Source organism: Giraffa tippelskirchi, chromosome X (genome assembly GCF_054371585.1).
Source record: "Giraffa tippelskirchi isolate mGirTip1 chromosome X, T2T-mGirTip1v1.2.pri, whole genome shotgun sequence".
Classification (NCBI taxonomy): domain Eukaryota; kingdom Metazoa; phylum Chordata; class Mammalia; order Artiodactyla; family Giraffidae; genus Giraffa; species Giraffa tippelskirchi.
In genome coordinates, this window is record NC_137289.1 from 104,814,040 (window position 1) to 104,834,928 (window position 20,889).

The 20,889-nt window shown below is 36.9% G+C and overlaps 1 protein-coding gene across 3 annotated transcripts in view; it reads right to left on the reverse strand.

The window, feature by feature from the left end:
* LOC145536377 (zinc finger X-linked protein ZXDB-like) overlaps positions 1-20,889 on the reverse strand; it is a 51,378-nt gene that overhangs the window by 12,216 nt on the left and 18,273 nt on the right. The window contains exon 2 of one of the 3 annotated variants that reach the window (XR_014075809.1): positions 17,507-17,599. The exons of the other annotated variants lie outside the window; for them this stretch is intronic. The gene's annotated coding sequence lies outside the window, so the exon portion shown is untranslated. The remainder of the gene's footprint in view (positions 1-17,506; positions 17,600-20,889) is intronic. 3 annotated transcript variants of the gene reach the window in all.

The following is a 20,889-nucleotide window of genomic DNA, read 5'->3' on the forward strand; positions in this document are numbered from 1 at the left end:
AAATAATAGCAAATGAAGCAACTGACAAGGAATTAATCTCAAAAATATACAAGCATCACCTGCAACTCAATTCCAGAAAAATAAACAGCCCAATCAAAAAAAGGGCCAAAGAACTAAACAGACTTTTCTCCAAAGAAGACATACAGATGGCTAACAGACACATGAAAAGATGCTCAACATCACTCATTGTCAGAGAAATGCAAATCAAAACCACAATAAGGTACCATCTCATGCCGGTCAGAATGGCTGCCATCAAAAAGTCTAGAAACAATAATTGCTGGAGAGGGTGTGGAGAAAAGGGAACCCTCTTACACTGTTGGTGGGAATGCAAACTAGTACAGTCACTATGGAGAACAGTGTGGAGATCCCTTGAAAACCTGGAAATAGAACTGCCATTCAACCCAGCAATCCCACTGCTGGGCATACACACTTAGGAAACCAGAGATGAAAGAGACACATGTACCCCAATGTTCATTGCAGCACTGTTTACAATAGCAAGGACATGGAAGCAACCTAGATATCCATTGGCAGATGAATGGATAAGAAAGCTATGGTACATATACACAATAGAATATTACTCAGCTATAAAAAAGAATGCATTTGAGTCAGTTCTAATGAGGTGGATGAAACTGGAGCCTATTATACAGACTAAAATAAGCCAGAAAGAGAAACACTAATACACCATATTAATGCATATATGCGGATTTTAGAAAGACGGTAATGATGACCCTATATCCAAGACAGCAGAACAGACACAGATGTAAAGAGCAGTGTTTTGGAGTATGGAGTATAAGAGCAGACTTATGGAGCAGAAGGTGAGTGTGGGACGATGTTAGAGAATAGCACTGAAACATGCATATTACCATATACAAAACAGATGACCATTTCAAGTTTGATGCATAAAACAGGGCACTCAAAGCTGGTGCCGTGGGACAACCCAGAGGGATAGGGAGAGGAGTGAGGTGGGAGGGGGTTTCAAGATAGTGGGACACATGTACATCCATGGCTGATTCATGCCGATGTATGGCAAAAACCACCACAATATTGTAAAGTAATTAGCCTCCAATTAAAATAATTAATCAAAAAAAAAGAATAACAAATGATACAACTGTCAAAGGATTAATCTCCAAAATATACAAACAGCTCATGTAGCTCAATTAAAAGAAAACAAACAACCCAATCAAATGTGGGCAGAATACCTAAACAGACATCTGTCCTAAGAAGACATAGAGATGGCTAATAAACACATGAAATGATGCTCAACATCATTCATTATTAGAGAAGTGCAAATCAAAGCTACAATGAGGTATCATCTCACACTGGTCAGGATTACCATCATCAAAATCTACTAACAAGAAATGCTGGAGAGGGTGTGGATAAAAGGGAACCTTCTTGTATTATTGGTGGGAATGCAAATTGATACAGCCACTATAGAGAACAGTATGGAGATTTCTTTAAAAACTAGGAATAAAATTCCAGTTCAAGTGGCAGAGTAGAAGGACGTGTGCTCATCTCCTCCTGAGAGAGCATCAAAATAACAATTAGCTGTTGAACAACCATTGACAGGAGGATGCTGGAACCTACCAAAAAAAGATACTTCACATTCAAAGGCAAAGAAGAAGCTTCAGTGAGATGGTAGAAAGGGCACAATCATGATAAAATCAAGTCCCATATCTGCAGGGTGGGTAACCCACAAACTGGAGAATAATACCAAAGAAGTTCTCCCACTGTTGTGAAGGTTCAGAACCCCATGTCAGGCTTCCCAGCCTGGGGATCCAACAAAGGTACTGGGGAATCCCCAGGGAATCTGACCTTGAAGGCCAGTGGAATTCGATTACAAGGCTTCCACAGGACTAGGGGAAACAGACTCCAGTCAGAGGGCACAAACAAAACCTTGTATGCACCAAGACTGAGAGGAAAGGAGCAGTGACTCCATAGGAAACTGAACCATAACTACCTACTAGTGTTGGAGGGTCTCCTGTAGCGGTATGTGTTGGCACAGGCTCACCACTGGGACTGGCAGCAGCTGTCTAGGAAGGTCCCCTTTGGTGTAAACCCTCTTTGAGGTTGCTGTTAACTGGACCATGGAGCCAGTAGACCTGAGAGCTTGGTCAACTCAGGCCAAAAAACTACCAGGGAGGGAGCTCAACCTCACCCATCAGCAGATAATTGGATTACTGAGCAAGGCCCTGCCCACCAGAGCAAGATCAACTTTTTCCCACCACAAGTGCCTTCTATCAGGAAGCTTACACAAGCCCCTTAGCCTCCTCCATCAGAGGGCAGACAGAAGAAACAAGAAGAATCACAATCCCACAGGGACTAAAACTAAAACCACATTACAGAAAGCTAACGAGCACAAAAAAGCACAAAGTTACATCCTAGATGAAGGTACAAGATAAAACCCCAGAAAAACAATTCAATGAAGTGGAAATAGGCAACCTTCCAGAAAAAGAATTTGGAATAACGATAGTGAATATGATTCAGGATCTCAGAAAAGGAATGGAGGCAAAGATTGAGAAGATGCAAGAAATGTTTACCAAAGACCTAGAAGAACTAAACAACAAGCAAACAGAGATGAATAATTCAGTAGAAGGAATCCATAGCAGAATAACTGAGGCAGAAGCACAGATAAATGACCTGGAGGACAGAATGGTGGAAATCACTGCCACAGAACAGAATATAGAAAGAAGAATGAAAAGAAATGAAGACAGCCTAAGAGATCTCTGGGACAGTACTAAATACATGATCATTTGCATTATATTGGTCCCAGGAGGAGAAGAGAGAGAGAAAAAGGAGCTGAGAAAATATCTGAAGAGATAATAGCTGAAGACTTCCTTAATATGGGGAAGGAAATAATCAACCAAGTCCAGGAAGCACAGAGAGTCCCAGGCAGGATAAACCCAAGGAGGAACACACTGAAACATACAGTAATCAAACTGACAAAATTAAAGACAGAGATAAAATATTAAAAGCAACAAGGGGAAAATGACAAATACAAGGGAATTCCCGTCAGACTATCAGCTGATTTCTCAACAGAAACTCTACAAGCCAGAAGGGAATGGCATGACATATTTAAAATGATTATAGGGAAGAACCTACAACCAAGAATGCTCTACCCAGCAAGACTCTTCTTCAGATTTGATGGAGAAATCAAAAGCTTTCAAGACAAGCAAAAGTTAAGAGAATTCAGCACCACTAAACCAGCTTCCCTGGTGGCTCAGACGATAAAGCGTCTGCCTACAATGTGGGAGACCTGGGTTCGATTCCTGGGTCGGGAAGATCCCCTGGAGAAGGAAATGGCAACCCACTCCAGTATTCTTGCCTGGAAAATCCCATGGATGGAGGAGCCTGGTGGGCTACAGTCCACGAGGTCACAAAGAGTCGGACACAACTGAGGACTTCACTTTCACTTTCAAACCAGCTTCACAAAAAATGCTAAAGTAACTTCTCTAGGCAGAAAACAAGAAAAGGAAAAGCCCTACCTACAGAAAATAAACCCAAAACAATTAAGAAAATGGTAATAGGATCATACATATCAATAATTACCTTAAATACAAATGGATTAAATGCACTAATCAAAAGACATAGACGGGCTGAGCAGATGAAAACATGTGCATGTATGCACTTCTACTTACCACACATCACTCTGCTTGAGTCCCTAAATTTTATTTAATTATTCTATACCATTAAGTTAATCATGTTCCCATTATGACTTTAAATTGTAATTATCTTTTTTTTGGTCTGGCTATTGATTGTGAAAACTGATAAACATCTTTTACTATTGTTATTATGTAACTATTACTTACTTAAAACAATTGTATCATGATTGGTCAACAGAAAAATTTTAGAATTCTATATAACCAAAATTACCATTTAATAGAAAACCCTGTAATCAATTTTTAAAATCCATATGCATATCAGAATTATCTTGGAAGTTTTTGAAAAATACAAATGATTAGGTATTTTTTTTTGTCAGAGCTCCAGATATGTTTCTAATGAGGGGCCATGTTTAAAAACAACTGGACTATATGAGGATCTTTTACTTTTATCTAACCGGTTTCACTTTTTCTATTTCATATTCAGTGCTCCCATTTCATTTAGTTTATGTTCTCCAAGTTCTCCATTTTTTTAATGTTTTTTCTCAAGCCTTTATCAACCATAGTAGAAAAGCTTTTGTATACATGTATATAAGTAATATGTATAATATATATTTTAGAAAATTTATGAATTTTTGCCTAACCAAAAAATTTTTGACACTTTGATTCCACTTGTTTGACTTTGTATGAATAGAAAACTACATTTCTAATTTTAAAAAAATAGATATGCAACAAGCAACAAAAGTTTACTATATAGCACAGGGGCATATAGTCTATATCTTGTAATAACCTATAATGGAAAATAATTTCAAAAATAATATATATGTATAACTGAATACACATTTATTTTGTGTATGTATAACCAAATCACACACACACACAAAGAATTCTACTTTTTGAAATTTAGTAATGTTTATCTTTTTGTGAGTTTTTCTAAATCTCCTATGGACATCTAATAAGAACATGTTGTGCTGTGCTGTGCTTAGCCACTCAGTCGTGTCCAACTCTTTGTGACCCCATGGACTACAGCCTGCCAGACTCCTCTGTCCATGGGAACTCTCCAAGCAAGAAAACTGGAGTGAGTTGTCATGCCCTCCTCCAGGGTATCTTCCCAACCCAGGGATCGATCCCAGGTCTCCCACATTGAAGGTGGATTCTTTACCATTTGAGCCACCAGAGAAGCCCAAGAATACTGGAGTGGGTAGCCTATCCCTTCTCCAGGGGAACTCCCCAACTCAGGAATTGAACTGGAGTCTCCTGCAGTGCAGGCAGGTTCCTTACCAGCTGACCTACCAGGGAAGCCCAATAGCAACGTATGAGATACAAAATTTTAAATATATTTGTGCAGAATATGGTTAATATAAATTAATTAAGTATAAAGCTTTTGTATTTAAATTATTAGTGACATTATTCAAGATTCTCCAATTGTTATTTTTTCTGCACTTGATAAAATATCCTCAGAGAAATGTTAATATGTTTCACTGTGATTACATATTTTTTTCTTTTCCCTAATATTTATTCTGATTCTTGCTTTATGTATCTTTTTTTCTTCATTCTTTAAATTTAAGATAGAATTTAAATTCTATATTCTTTGTGAATTGTACCTTTTATCATTAAAATGTTCCTCTTTGTTTCATTTAAAATAAATTAATTAATTATAAAAAGAGAATAGAAAGAAACTCCAGCAATCCTCATGGGCAGGCAAATTTTGTTTTTATTCTTCATTATCATGCAAACTTCAAAATTGTTACTAGATTTCGATGAAACTCTGTCAAGTTTCTGTCATGTTTGTACGATTTCAGGAATTTTAAAGTTTTCTTTTTTAGTGTCCAGTGTTAATTACTCTGCTTGATATATTAACGTTCATTTGTAGCAGTATTTTGTGTAAAATCAGCAAAAAGTTTAAATCTTCTCATAGTGTTTATAAATGGTTGGATTATCTTCATTAACTAGGCTATCAAAAATTCTAAGAAACTATTACTAATTAAGGGCTTCCCTGGTGGTTCAGATGGTAAAGAATCTGCCTGCAATGCAAGAGACCTTGGTTCGATCCTTGGGTTGGGAAGATCCCATGGAGAAGGGAATGGCTACCCATGTCAGTACTCTTACCTGGAAAATTCCATGGACAGAAAAGTCTGGAAGGCTACATAGGGTCCATAGGGTCACAAAGAGTCAGACATGATGGAGCACATACAATCATTGCTAATTCTATTAAAAACTTATCTGTTCCTTTTAAAAAATTACCATTTTTGGCTTAATCTGTATGTGTTTTGGCTGTAAGTTGGCTCTCAATATAAGAGTCATTTCTATTAATTTCATTGCTCGTATTTATCACTTTTGTTTCATGTTTCATCAATTTTTACCAGAATGTTCTTTTAACTCTTTAATCAATACACTTAAATTTGACAAAGAAGATACCCATCATGCATTCCCAAACCAAATGCCCGTAATTTCTCCATAAAATTCTTATAGACATTATCTCAAATTGGAAATAAAATTGTATATTCAAGCTTAATTACATATTCCATTTCTGTTAAAATATATTGTGGATTTTAATTGAATATGCTGCCTTACTAAGAACATTCCTGAAAGTATAAAATTTTGCTTTCAACTATGCTTTAATGAGAAACAAATTCTTCACATGCAACTTTACACTTCTGATTTCATGAAATATTTCCCACACACTAGCTTCCAGTTCCAAAAATCTTAAATCTATTTTTTCTTCTCTTCTCCCACATTTCCAATATTGGATCTCAAGAGCTCCATTCATAATGCAGTGCAGCCCTAGCTTTACACCTTTGTGTTACACCAGTAAGTGTGTGGGCAGGGCAAACAGCAGAAGTATCCAACAAAGGTTTCCCCAACCAGTGCACAGAAGTGACTGGGTACCACATAAAAATCATGTCAATGTATGGCAAAACAAATACAATATTGTAAAGTTAAAAAATAGATAAATAGCCTAATTTAAAATAAAAGTAAATAAATAAATAAATAAAGGATTTTTTAAGCAAAAAAAAAAAAAAATCCCCCACTAATAAGAAATTAAAAGTATTTCAAACTTAACTTCCCCTTAACTGGATCTCCTAAATACCATGACAAAACAAAAACGAGGAAATTTAGAGTGAGAAGTATCTGTTGTCTTAAGCATGGGCAAAATATATTACTTTTGAGAAAATTATATAAACATATGTCTATGTACGGAGAAGGCAATGGCAACCCACTCCAGTACTCTTGCCTGGAAAATCCCATGGACGGAGGAACCTGGTAGGCTGCAGTCCATGGGGTCGCTAAGAGTTGGACATGACTGAGCGACTTCACTTTCACTTTTCATTTTCACACATTGGAGAAGGAAATGGCAACCCACTCCAGTGTTCTTGCCTGGAGAATCCCAGGGACGGCAGAGCCTTGGTGGGCTTCTGTCTATGGGATCGCACAGAGTCAGACACTACTGAAGCGACTTAGCAGCTTAGCATGTCTATGTAAACACACATAGAAAGGCAAGGGCTCCTCTTAGAAGTCCTGGAAAAAGCTATGCAAGTGAGGGATCTTGAAGTGTATTTTTTATTCACTTCACTGTAACTGTGACTGTGTTATGTAGAATTCTAAGATGGTCTTTCCAAGCTTCCCAAACACCAGTGTACTCACCTTCTCCTAGGTAATTCATATAGTAATTCAGGTACTGAAGTTAAGGGACTATATATATTTATGAGAATTTTATGGTGAAATTGCAGGCATTTGGCTTGGGTATATATGATGTGTATTTTCTTTGTCAAATTTAAATTTATTGATTAAAGAGATTGAAGAATATATATATATATTCAAATACTTTGGCCACCTGAAGTGAAAGAGTGAACTCATTGGAAAAGACCCAGATGCTGGGAAAGATTGAAGGCAAAAGGAGAAGGAGGAGGCAGAGGATGAGATGGTTAGATAGCCTCACCAACTCAATGGACATGAGTTTGAGCAAACTCTGGGAAATAGTAAAGGACAGAGGAGTCTAGTGTGCTGCAGTGTATAGGGTCACAAAGAGTCATAGACAGCTCAGCATCTGAACAACAACAAAAAAAGAAAAGAAAAACTAGGAATAAAACTATCATACGACCTTGCAATCCCACTACTGGGCATATACCCCGAAGAAATCATAACTGAAAAAGACACATGTACCCCAATGTTCATCACAGCACTATTTACAATATCTTGGACATTGAAGCAACCTAGATGTTCATCAACAGATGAACGGATAAGGAAGTTTTAGTACATATACAAAATGGAATATTACTTAGCTCTAAAAAATTCATTTCTGTCAGCTCTAATGAGGTGAATGAACCTAGAGCCTATTACGCATAGTGAAGTAAGTCAGAAAGAGAAAGATGAATATCATATATTAACACATATATATGGAATCTAGAAAGATGGTACTGATTATCCTATTTGTGGGGCAGCAAAGGAGACACAGATGTAAAGAACAGACTTATAGTCACAGTGGGGCAAGGAGAGGGTGGGATGACTTGAGAGAGTAGTATTCAAACATATATATTACCATATGTAAAATAGATAGTCGGTGGGAATTTGCTGTATGATGTAGCGAATGCAAAGTTGTTATTCTGTGATAACCTAGAGGGGTAGGATGAAGAGGGAGATGGAAGGGAGGTTTAAGAAGGTGAGGACATATGTATACCTATGGCTGGGTCATGTTGATGTATGATAGAAGCCATCAGAATATTGTAAAGTAATTATCTTCCAATTAAAAATAAAATTTAAAAAAGAGTAAATATACTTTTATATATATATTATATATATATATATATAGAGAGAGAGAGAGAGAGAGAGAGAGAGAGTTATGACTGATTCATGTCGTTTTATGACAGAAACTCCACAGGATTGTAAAGCAATTGCCCTTCAATTAAAAAATAAATTAATTAAAATAATACAAAACCCCTTGATTTCCAGTTTTCTTGGAAATCTTCTCACTGATTTAACAAAGCAAATGAAAAAATATTTAGCTAGACAAATCAACCTTTTTATGTCATTCAAGTGGCAGACAAGGTAATTGCAGAATTGAAAGCAAATGCTTGTGTCTTACAAACCTCTACAAACTAGAAATGAAACTACAACCCATGTTGACCTGAGGCAGAGCCTAATTAGCTCAATTGGGTAAAACCTGAAATCAAAAGGGGACTAAAGGGGAAAGGATTTTAACACTCAAAGTGCTGGAAATGCTCCTTCACCCAAAATCTGATTCACAGCTTCCTTAAAGATTTATCAAGGACAAATACAAATCTTGAAGCTTTTTCCACAATTAGTAATGCCTTAATCATCTAAGGAAATAAATTTAACTTTTCCAACTGCTACCTATAAACTAGTAAATGTATAATACCTGATTCATAACTAGATGTTAAAATAAAGCTGGGATATTCAGTGTTGTCTGTTTATATGTTTTGTGTACATTATACATATAACATATGTCTACCTCTGGATATTATCAAAATTAAATTTATAAAAAAGCTATTTTTACTGATTTTAAGACCTTACAAGTTAAATGTTTCTAAATATAAAGAAAACTGGCAAGAATTAATTCCAGGTTCACATTATCTAGGATATACTCAACATTAATATCTGGTACTAAAGCTAATTTAAGCTATTTGCTTTATCAAACAGACTTTTTTTTTATTGTAACTAGGTTTACTGAAGATCAGTAAGTTTGTTTTTTGTCTTGTAGACTTTGTCAGCAAGGAAAATCAACTTGGTATGGTGATATTTTCATAAGTTATGAAATAAAGGTTAAGTGAGATAGTTTTCAAGTGAACCCTTTAGGGATAATTATGTTTTGGGTACATCTATTTAAAATAGTTTCTCAAGATTTTTGGTAATTGAAACTTTACAGTTTTGCTGAGCTAAATTATGGAATTTGTTAAACATCAGTTCATTTCCAATAAGATAAGATGCTGGATCATTGACTGCTAATTAGGTCTATATTTACTTACTTTTGTCTCCTTACAAGAGGGAAACTAAAGATTTTAGGATTTAATAAACATGTTTTGCCTCACATTGAGTGGAAAAAAAATGTGCTATGAGAAGATATATGTTTTTAGAGGTTGTGGAATATTCCTATGTTTGCCTATCAGGAAATGCTGATATGACAAAGAATTCACAATTATTGCTAGTCGGTTTTCATTAGAGGTTAAGGTTTTTAAGAATTCAAATTGAGAAATACATAATTAAGCTATTGGGATAATAAGGAAAACATTTAAGTGTTCAAGGAATGTCGGATGTATATTTTTAGCAAAAGAAGGTATTTGTTGCTCAGTTGCTCAGTCATATTTGACGCTGCAACCCCATGGACTACAGCACGCCAGGCTTCCCTGTCCATCACCAAGTCCCGGAGCTTGCTCAAACTCGTGTCCATTGAGTTGGTGATGCCATCCAACCATCTCATACTCTGTTGTCCCCTTCTCCTCCTGCCTTCTATCCTTCCCAGCATCAGGGTCTTTTCTAACGAATCAGCTCTTTGCATCGGGAGGCCAAGGTATTGGAGTTTCAGCTTCAGCATCAGTCCTTCCAATGAATATTCAGGGTTGATTTCCTTTAGGATTGACTGACTTGATCTCCTTGCAGTCCAAGGGACTCTCAAGAGTCTTCTCCAACACCACAGTTCAAAAGCATCAATTCTTTGACGTTCAGCCTTCTTTATGGTCCAACTCTCACATCCATACATGACTACTGGAAAAACCATACCTTTGACTATACGGACCTTTGTTGGCAAAGTGATGTCTCTGCTTTTTAATACGCTGTCTAGGTATAAAGAATGGAAATGCACTTCGTTAAAGGAAAGTGACTTTGTCCTAAAGCTTGTTGTTTTCTGGATGGGAAAGAAAATAAGAGATGGATGAATACAGATACAGAAAGTTACAGGAGGTTTGTAAAAGGGAATTTTGAGAAAAGTTTTGTACAACATCAAGCTGGGATTGGATTGAATTTAATTAGGTAAATGAATTTTGTTATTGAGGGTAGGCTGGTGCAGGATCAGAATTTGGTTTTCTCTTTTATGAGAACAAAGTATTCTTGGAATGGTAATCTACATTTAATAACAGATTATGAGTTTATTTTCTTTCTAAATGATCTGCATGTGCCTTAAAAATATTTTATTGTCACTTTGATTGAATGAATAAGTACTGTATTATTTCAAGGGACTCATGATCCTATTTGACCAAGTGTTTTAAAATATTTATTTATCTTTGACAAATTTCCCAAATATAAAATTCTCAGTGTTCCAAACCTTTTGATATTTATTGACGTAACTTCCTAAATCAAAATTTAATGAAGTCTTTTGACCTCCAGCCAACTTCTTAATGCATCAAAGGGCCCCTGAAACTACACAAAGAGAAATATTAAACTAATTAGGTTTGGATATGTTAAATTATATGGGAAACATTGTCATATAAATGGTGATAAAAAAAACTTCTTAGGTTATATTCTATGGGTATCATTAATACACATACTCCAAAAGTTATATGAAATCCCTAAAATCTAAGTATCTGCCCAGGTGTTGCTAGTGGTAAAGAATCAGCCTGGCAATGCAGGAGATGCAAGAGATGCAGTTTTGATCCCTGGGTTGGGAAGATCCCCTGGATGAGGAAAAGACAACCCACTCCAATATTCTTGCCTGGAAAATTTCATGGACAGAGGAGCCTGGTGGGCTACAGTCCATGGGGTCACAAAGAGTTGGACACGACTGAGCCACTGAACGCACACACACACCCAAATCTGAAATGTCCTGGTATAATATTTTCAGTTATTAGTACCATAAAATGTTACATGTTACAGAAATAACCAAATTTCTTATCAATTTCATTATAATCAGATCTTTCCCCATGGCATTTAAAATTTTTAGTTTATAGATAATCATTATTTTACTCTGATGCTTTTATAAAATGAATATCTTCAAAGAGATTCATAGAAAAGAATTTTGACAAATATAAATGTCTGATAACTTTCAGATAATACCACTAAACTGGGTAAGAAATTATAAAACTCTAATGGAAAACCTACTAACTTCATTCAGGTCAACAGGAATTAATTACATGGGACTGAAGTGTTAGTCGCTCAGTCATGGCTAACTCTTTGTGACTACATGGAGCCCGCCAGGCTCCTATGTCCATGGAATTTTCCAGACAAGAATACTGGAGTGGGTTGCCATTCCCTTTTCCAGGGGATATTCTGGACCCAAGGATAGAACCTGGGTCTCCGGCATTGCAGGAAGACTCTTCACTGTCTGAGCCACCATGGGACTGAATGTATTTTTTTTTTCCTGAAATATACTGTGTTTTCATCTTTGTTTCCTAGAAAAATTTCTCTTTTACACTATAACCTACAACAAGTTGATAAAGTATACTTTGTAAATGAAGATGAAACACTTACCTTTTTCTCTTGACCTGATCCCTCAATAATTTGGTTTCTGCAGCTGGCTCCCTTGTGGACTTAATGGTTTATTGTGACCTTATTACAACTAGTTATATTAATCATTGTTTTAGTTTGCTCTCTCTTGTTTTCAAATTATTTATGCTTTGTGTCTCTCTCTGCTGTACTACGGAGAAGGCAATGGCACCCCACTCCAGTACTCTTGCCTGGAAAATCCCATGGACGGAGGAGCCTGGTAGGCTACAGTCCATGGGGTCGCTAAGAGTCAGACACGACTGAGCGACTTCACTTTGACTTTTCCCTTTCATGCACTGGAGAAGGAAATGGCAATCCACTCCAGTATTCTTGCCTGGAGAATCCCAGGGACGGGGGAGCCTGTTGGACTGCCGTCTATGGGGTCGCACAGAGTCGGACACGACTGAAGCGACTTAGCAGCAGCAGCAGCAGCAGCTGCTGCTGTACTATGGCTTTATTAATGTTACCAGCTATATTACTTATATCCTGTATATTTTATAAGATCGTTATCTCTTGCATTACCCAGTGTGTGACCAGAGTTCCAACAAAATTACTGATGGCTAAACATCTTGAAGTAGTCAATCATGTATGCGTGTGTGTGTGGGGGGGGTGTGTATAAAACTCTACACAGAATAATTATAATAGTGCAACTCTAGATATGGGAAGAAGCAACAAGGGAAGACGTTTTCTGGATCATAATAGACTAGTAAAACAGGAAACCCAGAGAATTTTAGGTTATCGGTATGGACTAATTCAAAAATTAGCAAATGGTGTCTATCAAGAGAAGCCTCACCTAATCTAGGATGAGACTTCCTAGTGTTGTGGGGAAAATTGGTTTGAAAATGCCTCAAACCTTGGTTGAATTTATGACCAAGAGGACGTTCTGTGGGCCAAAAAAGTGTTGCCTTTCACTAAACAAATGTTCTGCTGTTCTTTCACTAAACAAAGAATGCTGCCTGTCATTCTGGTAAACAACAAATGTTGCCTGTCATTAAGCCATCAGCCACTGCAATCATCCTCCAAGGTGTGATCTGAGAGGAATTCATGATGGCCCTAGATAGTAAGGATGCATATGAAAGGAATATTTTCAATGAGCCCAGACTCTCCCATCTTACCATAGATAGTTAGGCACTAAAGTCATTAACTTGAGGTGTATCTGTTTTCTGTGATTAGCAGTAATTTTTTGATCTTTGTCTACATGTTTGTTTGTTTTTCAGGAAAGTCTCCTATATATTCTGACTCCTCCTCGAACTCTTTGGAACAGCTTCTCAGAAATATCTGAGCAGTTATATCCTGGGCTATAGTCTTCAGTAAGGTCACTGAATAAAGAATAATTCTCAACTTCTAAGTTGTGCTTTTAAGTTGACATCTGAAAATGTTTCATATCTTATAACTTATGACCATTTTGGTTTCTACCTTGCTGTATTTTTAGGGGCTTTTATCTACAGATGGCATGGAGTATTTTAGGCAAACTATGTACTGTATACTAACATGGAAACATTTCCATTACATAGAAACATATGTGACCCATGTGCATATTTCAACCATTCTATATAGAATTGCTGTTTTTCTCCTAATTTAAGAAGTACATTTATTTATTTATTAAATAAATTTATTTATTTTAGTTGGGGGCTAATTACTTTACAATATTGTAGTGGTTTTTGTCATACATCGACATGAATCAGCCCTGGGTTTACATGTGTTCCCCATCCTGAAACTCCCTCCCACCTCCCTCCCCATCCCATCCCTCTGGGTCATCCCATTGCCCCAGCCCTGAGCATTTGTCTCATGCTTTGAACCTGGAATAGTGTTCTCTTTCACATATGATAATATACATGTTTCGATGCTATTCTCTCAGAACGTCCCACCCTCACCTTCTCCCTCAGAGTCCATAAGACTGTTCTGTGCATCTGTTTCTCTTATTCTGTCTCGCATATAGGGTTATCATTACCATCTATCAAATTCCATATATATGCATTAGTATACTGTATTGGTGTTTTTCTTTCTGGCTTACTTCACTCTGTATAATGGGCTCCAGTTTCATCCATCTCAATAGAACCGATTCAAATGTATTTTTTTAATGGCTGAGTAATATTCCATTGTGTATATGTACCACTGCTTCCTTATCCATTCGTCTGCTGATGGACATCTAGGTTGCTTCCATGTCCTGGCTATTGTAAACAGTGCAGCGATGAACACTGGGTACACGTGTCTCTTTCAATTCTGGTTTCCTCGGTTTGAGACATACATTTAAAACCATCAGCCAAATTCAATTTGATCTCCATATCTGTCCAATAATTTATATTTAAATCCTTTATCAATATGAATTAATAGCAGCAGTAATACATAGAGATACAGTTTAAAAGTCACTATGTCAATTTATACTGTGATTTTTATTAATTACCAAAGGTACATAATATGCACTTTTTTGGTATTCTATTTCCATCAAACACAGAAACTTCAAAAAATTTCACTATAAAGCAGATTTCAAATAAATTGTTAGTTACATCTAAATTTTAAAAATAAGCTCAAGATTTACTGTATAATCATCTATGCAACAATTCCTGATTTTAGTTGATAAATGTAAATTAAAACTAAAATGCTATTCCAGTAAACACCCTCTAGAATGGCTAAGTGAAAAAGTCAAACATTAACAGGTCATGGTGAATCTGAGAAATAATTAGACCTGTCATAACTGCTAGGAGGAGTGTAAATTAGTTAAAGAACCTTTGAAAACTGTTTGAGAGTAGTTACTAAAACTAGACATATCAAGCTGCACTCTTATAACTCATAAGAATGAATGTATGTCCTTAATTAATACTTGCCCAAACGTGAAAACAATATTAATGCCCATAAACAGAATGTGAGAGTAATTATGATATAGGCATACAATAGAACTCTGTACAAGGAAAAATGAACTATTTCTACATGCAAAACTGTGGCTGAACCTTACAAACAAAGTGCTGAGTAATATTTCACTTATTTTGACTTACTATTCAGAGACAAAAGGAATACATACTATAAAGCTTAAAAATAAGCAAAAACAAATTCCCCAGTAGCCCAGTGGGTAAAGAATCTGCCTGCAGTGCAGAAGGCACAGGAGACACGTGTTCAGTCCCTGGGTCTGGAAGATCCCCTGGAGGAGGAAATGGCAGCCCACTCCAGTATTCTTGCCTGGAAAATCCCATGGACAGAGGAGCCTGGTGGGCTACAGTCCATGGGGTCACAAAGAGTCAGACATGACTGAAGGACTAAGCAATCTATGATTTTAGTATATTCAAACAAAAATCTGTACACAAATGTCTATAGCAGCATTATTCTCAATAGCCCCAAAGTGGAGACAATTCAAATATCCACTAATTAATTAATGAATAAACAAAATGTGGTTTACCCATACAATGGAACATGATTCAGCTATAAAGTGAATGAAGTACTGATAAATCCTCTAACATAGATGAACACTGAAAATAGTATTATATTAAGCAAAATAATCCAGACATAATAGGCCACATATTGCATAATTCCATTCATATGTAATATGAAGATTAGCCAAATCCATAGATACAGAAAGTAAATTAGTAGTTTCTAGTGGATGGGAGGAATGAGGGATTGCTGCTTAATAGGTATGGGGTTTCTTTTTAAATGATGAAATATTCTGGAAATAGCCACGATAGTTCCATGACACTGTGAATGTACTAAAAACCATTGAATTGTACACTTTAAATGGTTAAAATAGTGAATTTTACGTTGTGTGAATTTTATCTCAATAATAATAACTAATAATAAAAAACAAACAAAAGCATTAATTTATGGTTTTAGAAGTCAAGATGATATTTTTTGGTTCAGAATAGTAACTGGAAGAGGGCATGAGGGAACTTTAGATTCTGATAGTATTCTAGTTCTTGATCTGGGTAGTAGTTACATGGATGTATCCACTCTGTAAAAATTCATGTAGCTATACATTTATTATGATCTATTTGTAATGTATGTAATGTTTCATTTAAAATATAAAAAATAATAAATTCTACAAATAAAATGCTTTGCAGAACCAGTTATGATTCAATATATGGTAGCTTAAAAATTAAAGCAAGGAATGATTAAAGTATAAAATGTAGTTTCAAAACAGATAACCTATAGGTTATCTGAATGTTTATGGAATCAAGAATGCATCAATCTTGCAAAGGAAAATCAATAAAAAATGAATTATCAACTTTACATTTATGTTTAAAATACTTTTTAAACTTTTGTTGTAGAAAGAGTTGAAAGCACCAAACAGTAAAACACCAAAAATGTAAAATAATGAACAGCATCTAATTTGACCACATTTTGGCATTTCAATAGGCAAGCCTAACTTTGGCAAACTTTTCTCTTCACTTCTTATCTTGATGAAAATTCTGAAATCTAGACAGTATTAGATAGATGACTTATGCTGCAATAACATCTACTTGAAGGTTTCATATCGCTAACTGTAACTGGAAAATATTGGGCATTGAAAAATCACCACTAAGCTTTTATACAGATGTTACAGACCAAAGACATTAAAGAAAAGCCTAAACATTTGACTGTAGAGAAAACTTTTCTTTTTTTGTTGTTTAAATTTTCATTTCTGTTTCCGGGAAGAATCCTTAATGATTTTTATAAATTCAGGTAACATTTTATCTTTGAGGAATTTTTTACCCCTAAAAGAATCTAAGGTGAAGGACAACAAGAATCATTTTGCAAACAAGATCCTAAGCAGCAAATCTTTATAATATTCAGTAGATTTGATACACAGATTTAGTAATTAAAAAGACTATCCCATGCCTACTATAGATATAGAAAATAAACTGGTGGTTGTCAGAGGGCAGGTGGGGGGAGGCAGGCGAAAAGGGTGAGGGGATTAAGAGACAAATTTCCAGCTACAAGGCTGGGGGTGTAATGCACAGCATAGGGAATATGGTCAATAATATTGTAATAACTTTGTATGGTGACAGATAAAACTAGACTTATTGTGGTGATCATTTCATAATGTATACAACTGTCAAATCCCTTTCAATAGAATGCTTCTCTTCCATTTTTGCTTTCTCAAAGTCTTTTGATAAACAGAAATGTGGCAAGAGCAAGAGAACAAGATGGTGGAGGTATACGTGGACATGGAGTACACCTTTCTCCACGGATACATCAGGAATACACCTTCAGACACAGAAGTGTATGCAGAACACCAGCTGAGAGCAGACAGGAGGACCTGACCAGTGGAAAAGAATATATAGAACCACGCAAAACTCAGTAGGAGGAAGGAACTAGAGGGGAAAACAGGAGTATTAGTAGGACTGGACTTAACCTCGGCAGGTGGGCGAACTGAAGCAGGGGTCCCCTCCCCACATCGGGGAAATTGTCTGAGTCAGAAGAGAAACATTTAAGGGTGAGAGTGAAACGGCTGATCTGTGGCAGCCTAAATGGAATGAGAATCAGACAGTCCTTGACGCAGCCATACATACCTTGGACAGGGTGCAGGTACCCTGGAAGGTGCAGCTGCTGGGAGCTGGAGTTTAGGGACTGTGGAGCAATCCCAGGGCGAGGGCTGCTGTTGACTGCAGAGAGACGGATAGAGAGGATGTGAGGGAGGAGATTGTGGTGGGAAATGCCTGTGGAAGAAAGCCAGGCAGTCATGGAAGCAAGGCAATACAGCTGAGTCACGCATAGGGGGTGGAGCCATCACCATAGCCTCTCACCCCACATGCCAGCATCACATCAGGCAGCTGAAAAATAGAGAGACTCGCCCATCAAACGCCTGAAGCACTGAACTACAGAGTAGGACCCCACCCAGGATGCCACTTTAAGTGGCTGATGAACCGAACAACAGAGAAGGACCCCAGGCAAGGGAGCCCCGTAAGTGCCTGTACGGGCAGAGCTATGGAGAAAGACTGGCCAAAGAGCCCTTCTGATCACCAGCTATAAGAGGCTTGAAAAAAGACTCTGATAGGGCTATAACTCCTCCAACCGAGGCAGTCCATGTCCCTGCACACTTGCCGCCGTCAGGGTCCCCGTAAGCCAAGCAGCTGTGCCACATACATGCTCAACTCTCACTGGGGCAGAGCTGCCACAGGCAAAAAAAGCCTTGAGACTATGTGTGCAGGGTAGCTTTGGTCCTGTCCAACTCTTTGTGACCCTGTAGAGTGTGGCCTGCCATGCTTCTCTGTCAGAGAGGGGGTTCTCCAGGCAAGAATACTGGAGCATATTGGCCAATACTAGTTGCCATACCCTTCTAGAGCATTTTATTTCCTTCTGCTAGCTGCCAACTCCCCTGAGTACCTGGTGCTGCTAGAACCCCTGTGACCCAAGCAGCTGCCTCACCTCCACACGTGGCCCTCACAGGGGCAAATCCAAGTCCTCCAGGGCAGCCCCAGGAGCAAACCCCAGTGGACAACTCACATGCAGAGGTGAAAATAAAACCACAATTGAAACCCTGGGGTAGTGTGGCGAAGGAAGACCCAAAACCTTCCCACCAGCTATACAAGCTGCAGATTAAATCCACATGATCAACTAGGCAGATTCTGTGTCTATGGAATATATAAAAGGACATGGAGAGCCCCCACAAAAGAAAACACACTAGTTCCAATAGCTGTGGACATTGGAGGCAAGAACACACAGGAGTAGGACCAGATTAGAATCTGAGCTGCCCCCGCAGCAGGTCTAGAGATCAGTACAGTGCTGGAGGGCATCCTAGGGAGGTGAGGTGGACTGTGACTCCCAGCGAGGGAAAGGACTCTGACAACAGTGACTCAAGAAAACTTTTTATTAGTCTTATGTTTTGACTTGCTCTGTAGGTTCTGTTGGATTTTGTTTTTCTTTTCTTTTCTTCCCCCCTCCCCACCATTGTAGTTGTCGATTTTATCAGCACTATGAAATCTAATTAACCTTTTGAGTTTTTTTTCCTCAGTCACATTTTTTATTGTTGTTATAAACCTCTGCCTCTACATTGGGCTTTCGCAGTTCTGTGGAGTTTTTCCTTTTTCTTTACTTTTTTTTAAATTTTAATATTGAATTTTTTAAACCTACTATTATTTTTTACATTTATTCTTTTGTTTGCATTTCCTACTGTACTTTCCCCCTTGCAGTTAATCTTTAATGTATGTAAATCTGCTTTATATACCTCTGTTTAACTTTGCATATGTATTCTTTCTTTCTTTTCTTTCTTTCCTTTCCTCTCAGCATATTTGTTAGTTTTATTTTCATTGCTTTATTCCCCAACTGGCACCTTGCTTTAGTTTTGTTTTCCAGTTTGTGCTTTAGTTAGTTTTGCTCTTAACTGGTAGATATAATTTTTGGTTTCCTTTGTTTGCCAGGTCAACCTATTGTACTTTATTTTTGTTGGACTGTTTTGATTTTGCTTATGGGTGTATATGTATTTGGGTATATTCAGTCACACTTTTTATTGTTGTTATAAGCCTCTGCCTCTACATTGGGCTTTTGCACTTCTGTGGAATTTTGTTTTTCCTTTTTTCTTTCTTCTTCCTTTTTTTCTTTTTTATAATTTCAATTTTTAATTTTTTAAAGCTATTATATTTTTCTACATTTATTCCTTTGTTTGCCTTTCCTATTGGTCTTTGCCCCTTGAGTTAAATATTAATGTATATAAATCTTCTTCATCTACCTCTACTTAACTTTGCATATCTATTCCTTCTTTCTTTTCTTTCGTTCCTTTCCTCTCAACATATATGTTAGATTTGTTTTCCAGTTTGAGCTTTAGTTAGTTTTGTTCTTAACTGGTAAATATAATTTTTGATTTCCTTTGTGTGCCGGGTCAATCTACTGTACTTTATTTTTGTTGGACTATTTTGACTTTCATTATGGGTGTATATGTATAAGTGTATATTCCATTACTTTAATTATTTGCCTGATTTTGCAATGGCCATTTGTCTGGGGTTCATCTTTTGTTTCTCATTTTTGGATTTCATTTCAATATCACTTAATGCCATAAGAAACCACTTGTGGAATCTTTGTTCCTGACCAGAGATCAAGCCCTGAGCCTTTAGAGTGGGAACATCGACTCCAAGACCCTATTCTATCAGAGAACTAACCCTAAACTATCAAATAGTGAGAACTCACACAAAGGAAACCATTTGAATACAAGACCCAACCACCAGTAGCACCCTGTGCAGGATACCTCATCTAAACAACAAACAAAACAAAAATACAAATCAAATCCAATCATCAGCAGGCAGGATTACCACCTCACTCAGCCTTGCCCATCAGAGGAAAAACAAACAAACAAACAAAGCAACAAAAAATACTCAGCACAAATCTCACCCTATATGAAGCATACAGAAACCACTGGACCAACCTTAGGAGGGAAGAAACCAAAAGGAAGAAAGAATTCAACCTTGAAGCATGGGAAAAGGAGACCTCAAACACAGTAAGTTTTAAAAAAAAAAAAGTAATAATGAAAAGGCAGAGAGATACTACACAAATGAAGGAACAAACTAGAAACATGGAAGTCCAAATAAATGAAGAGGAAATAGGCAAACTACCTGAAAAAGAATTCGGAATGATGATAGTAAAGATGATCAAAAACCTTGAAAACAAAATGGAGAAAATGCAAGAATCAATTAACAAAGATCTAGAAGAATTAAAAAATAAACATACAGAGACAAACAACACAATTACTGAAATTAAAAATACTGTGGAAGGAATCAATAGCAGAATATCTGAAGCAGAAGAAAGAATCAGTAAGCTGGAAGATAAAATGGTGGAAATAACTGCTGAAGACCAGAATAAAGTAAAAAGAATGAAAATAACTGAGGACAGTCTCAGAGACCTCTGGGACAATATCAAACACACCAACATTCGAATTATAGGGGTCCCAAAAGAAGAAGAGAAA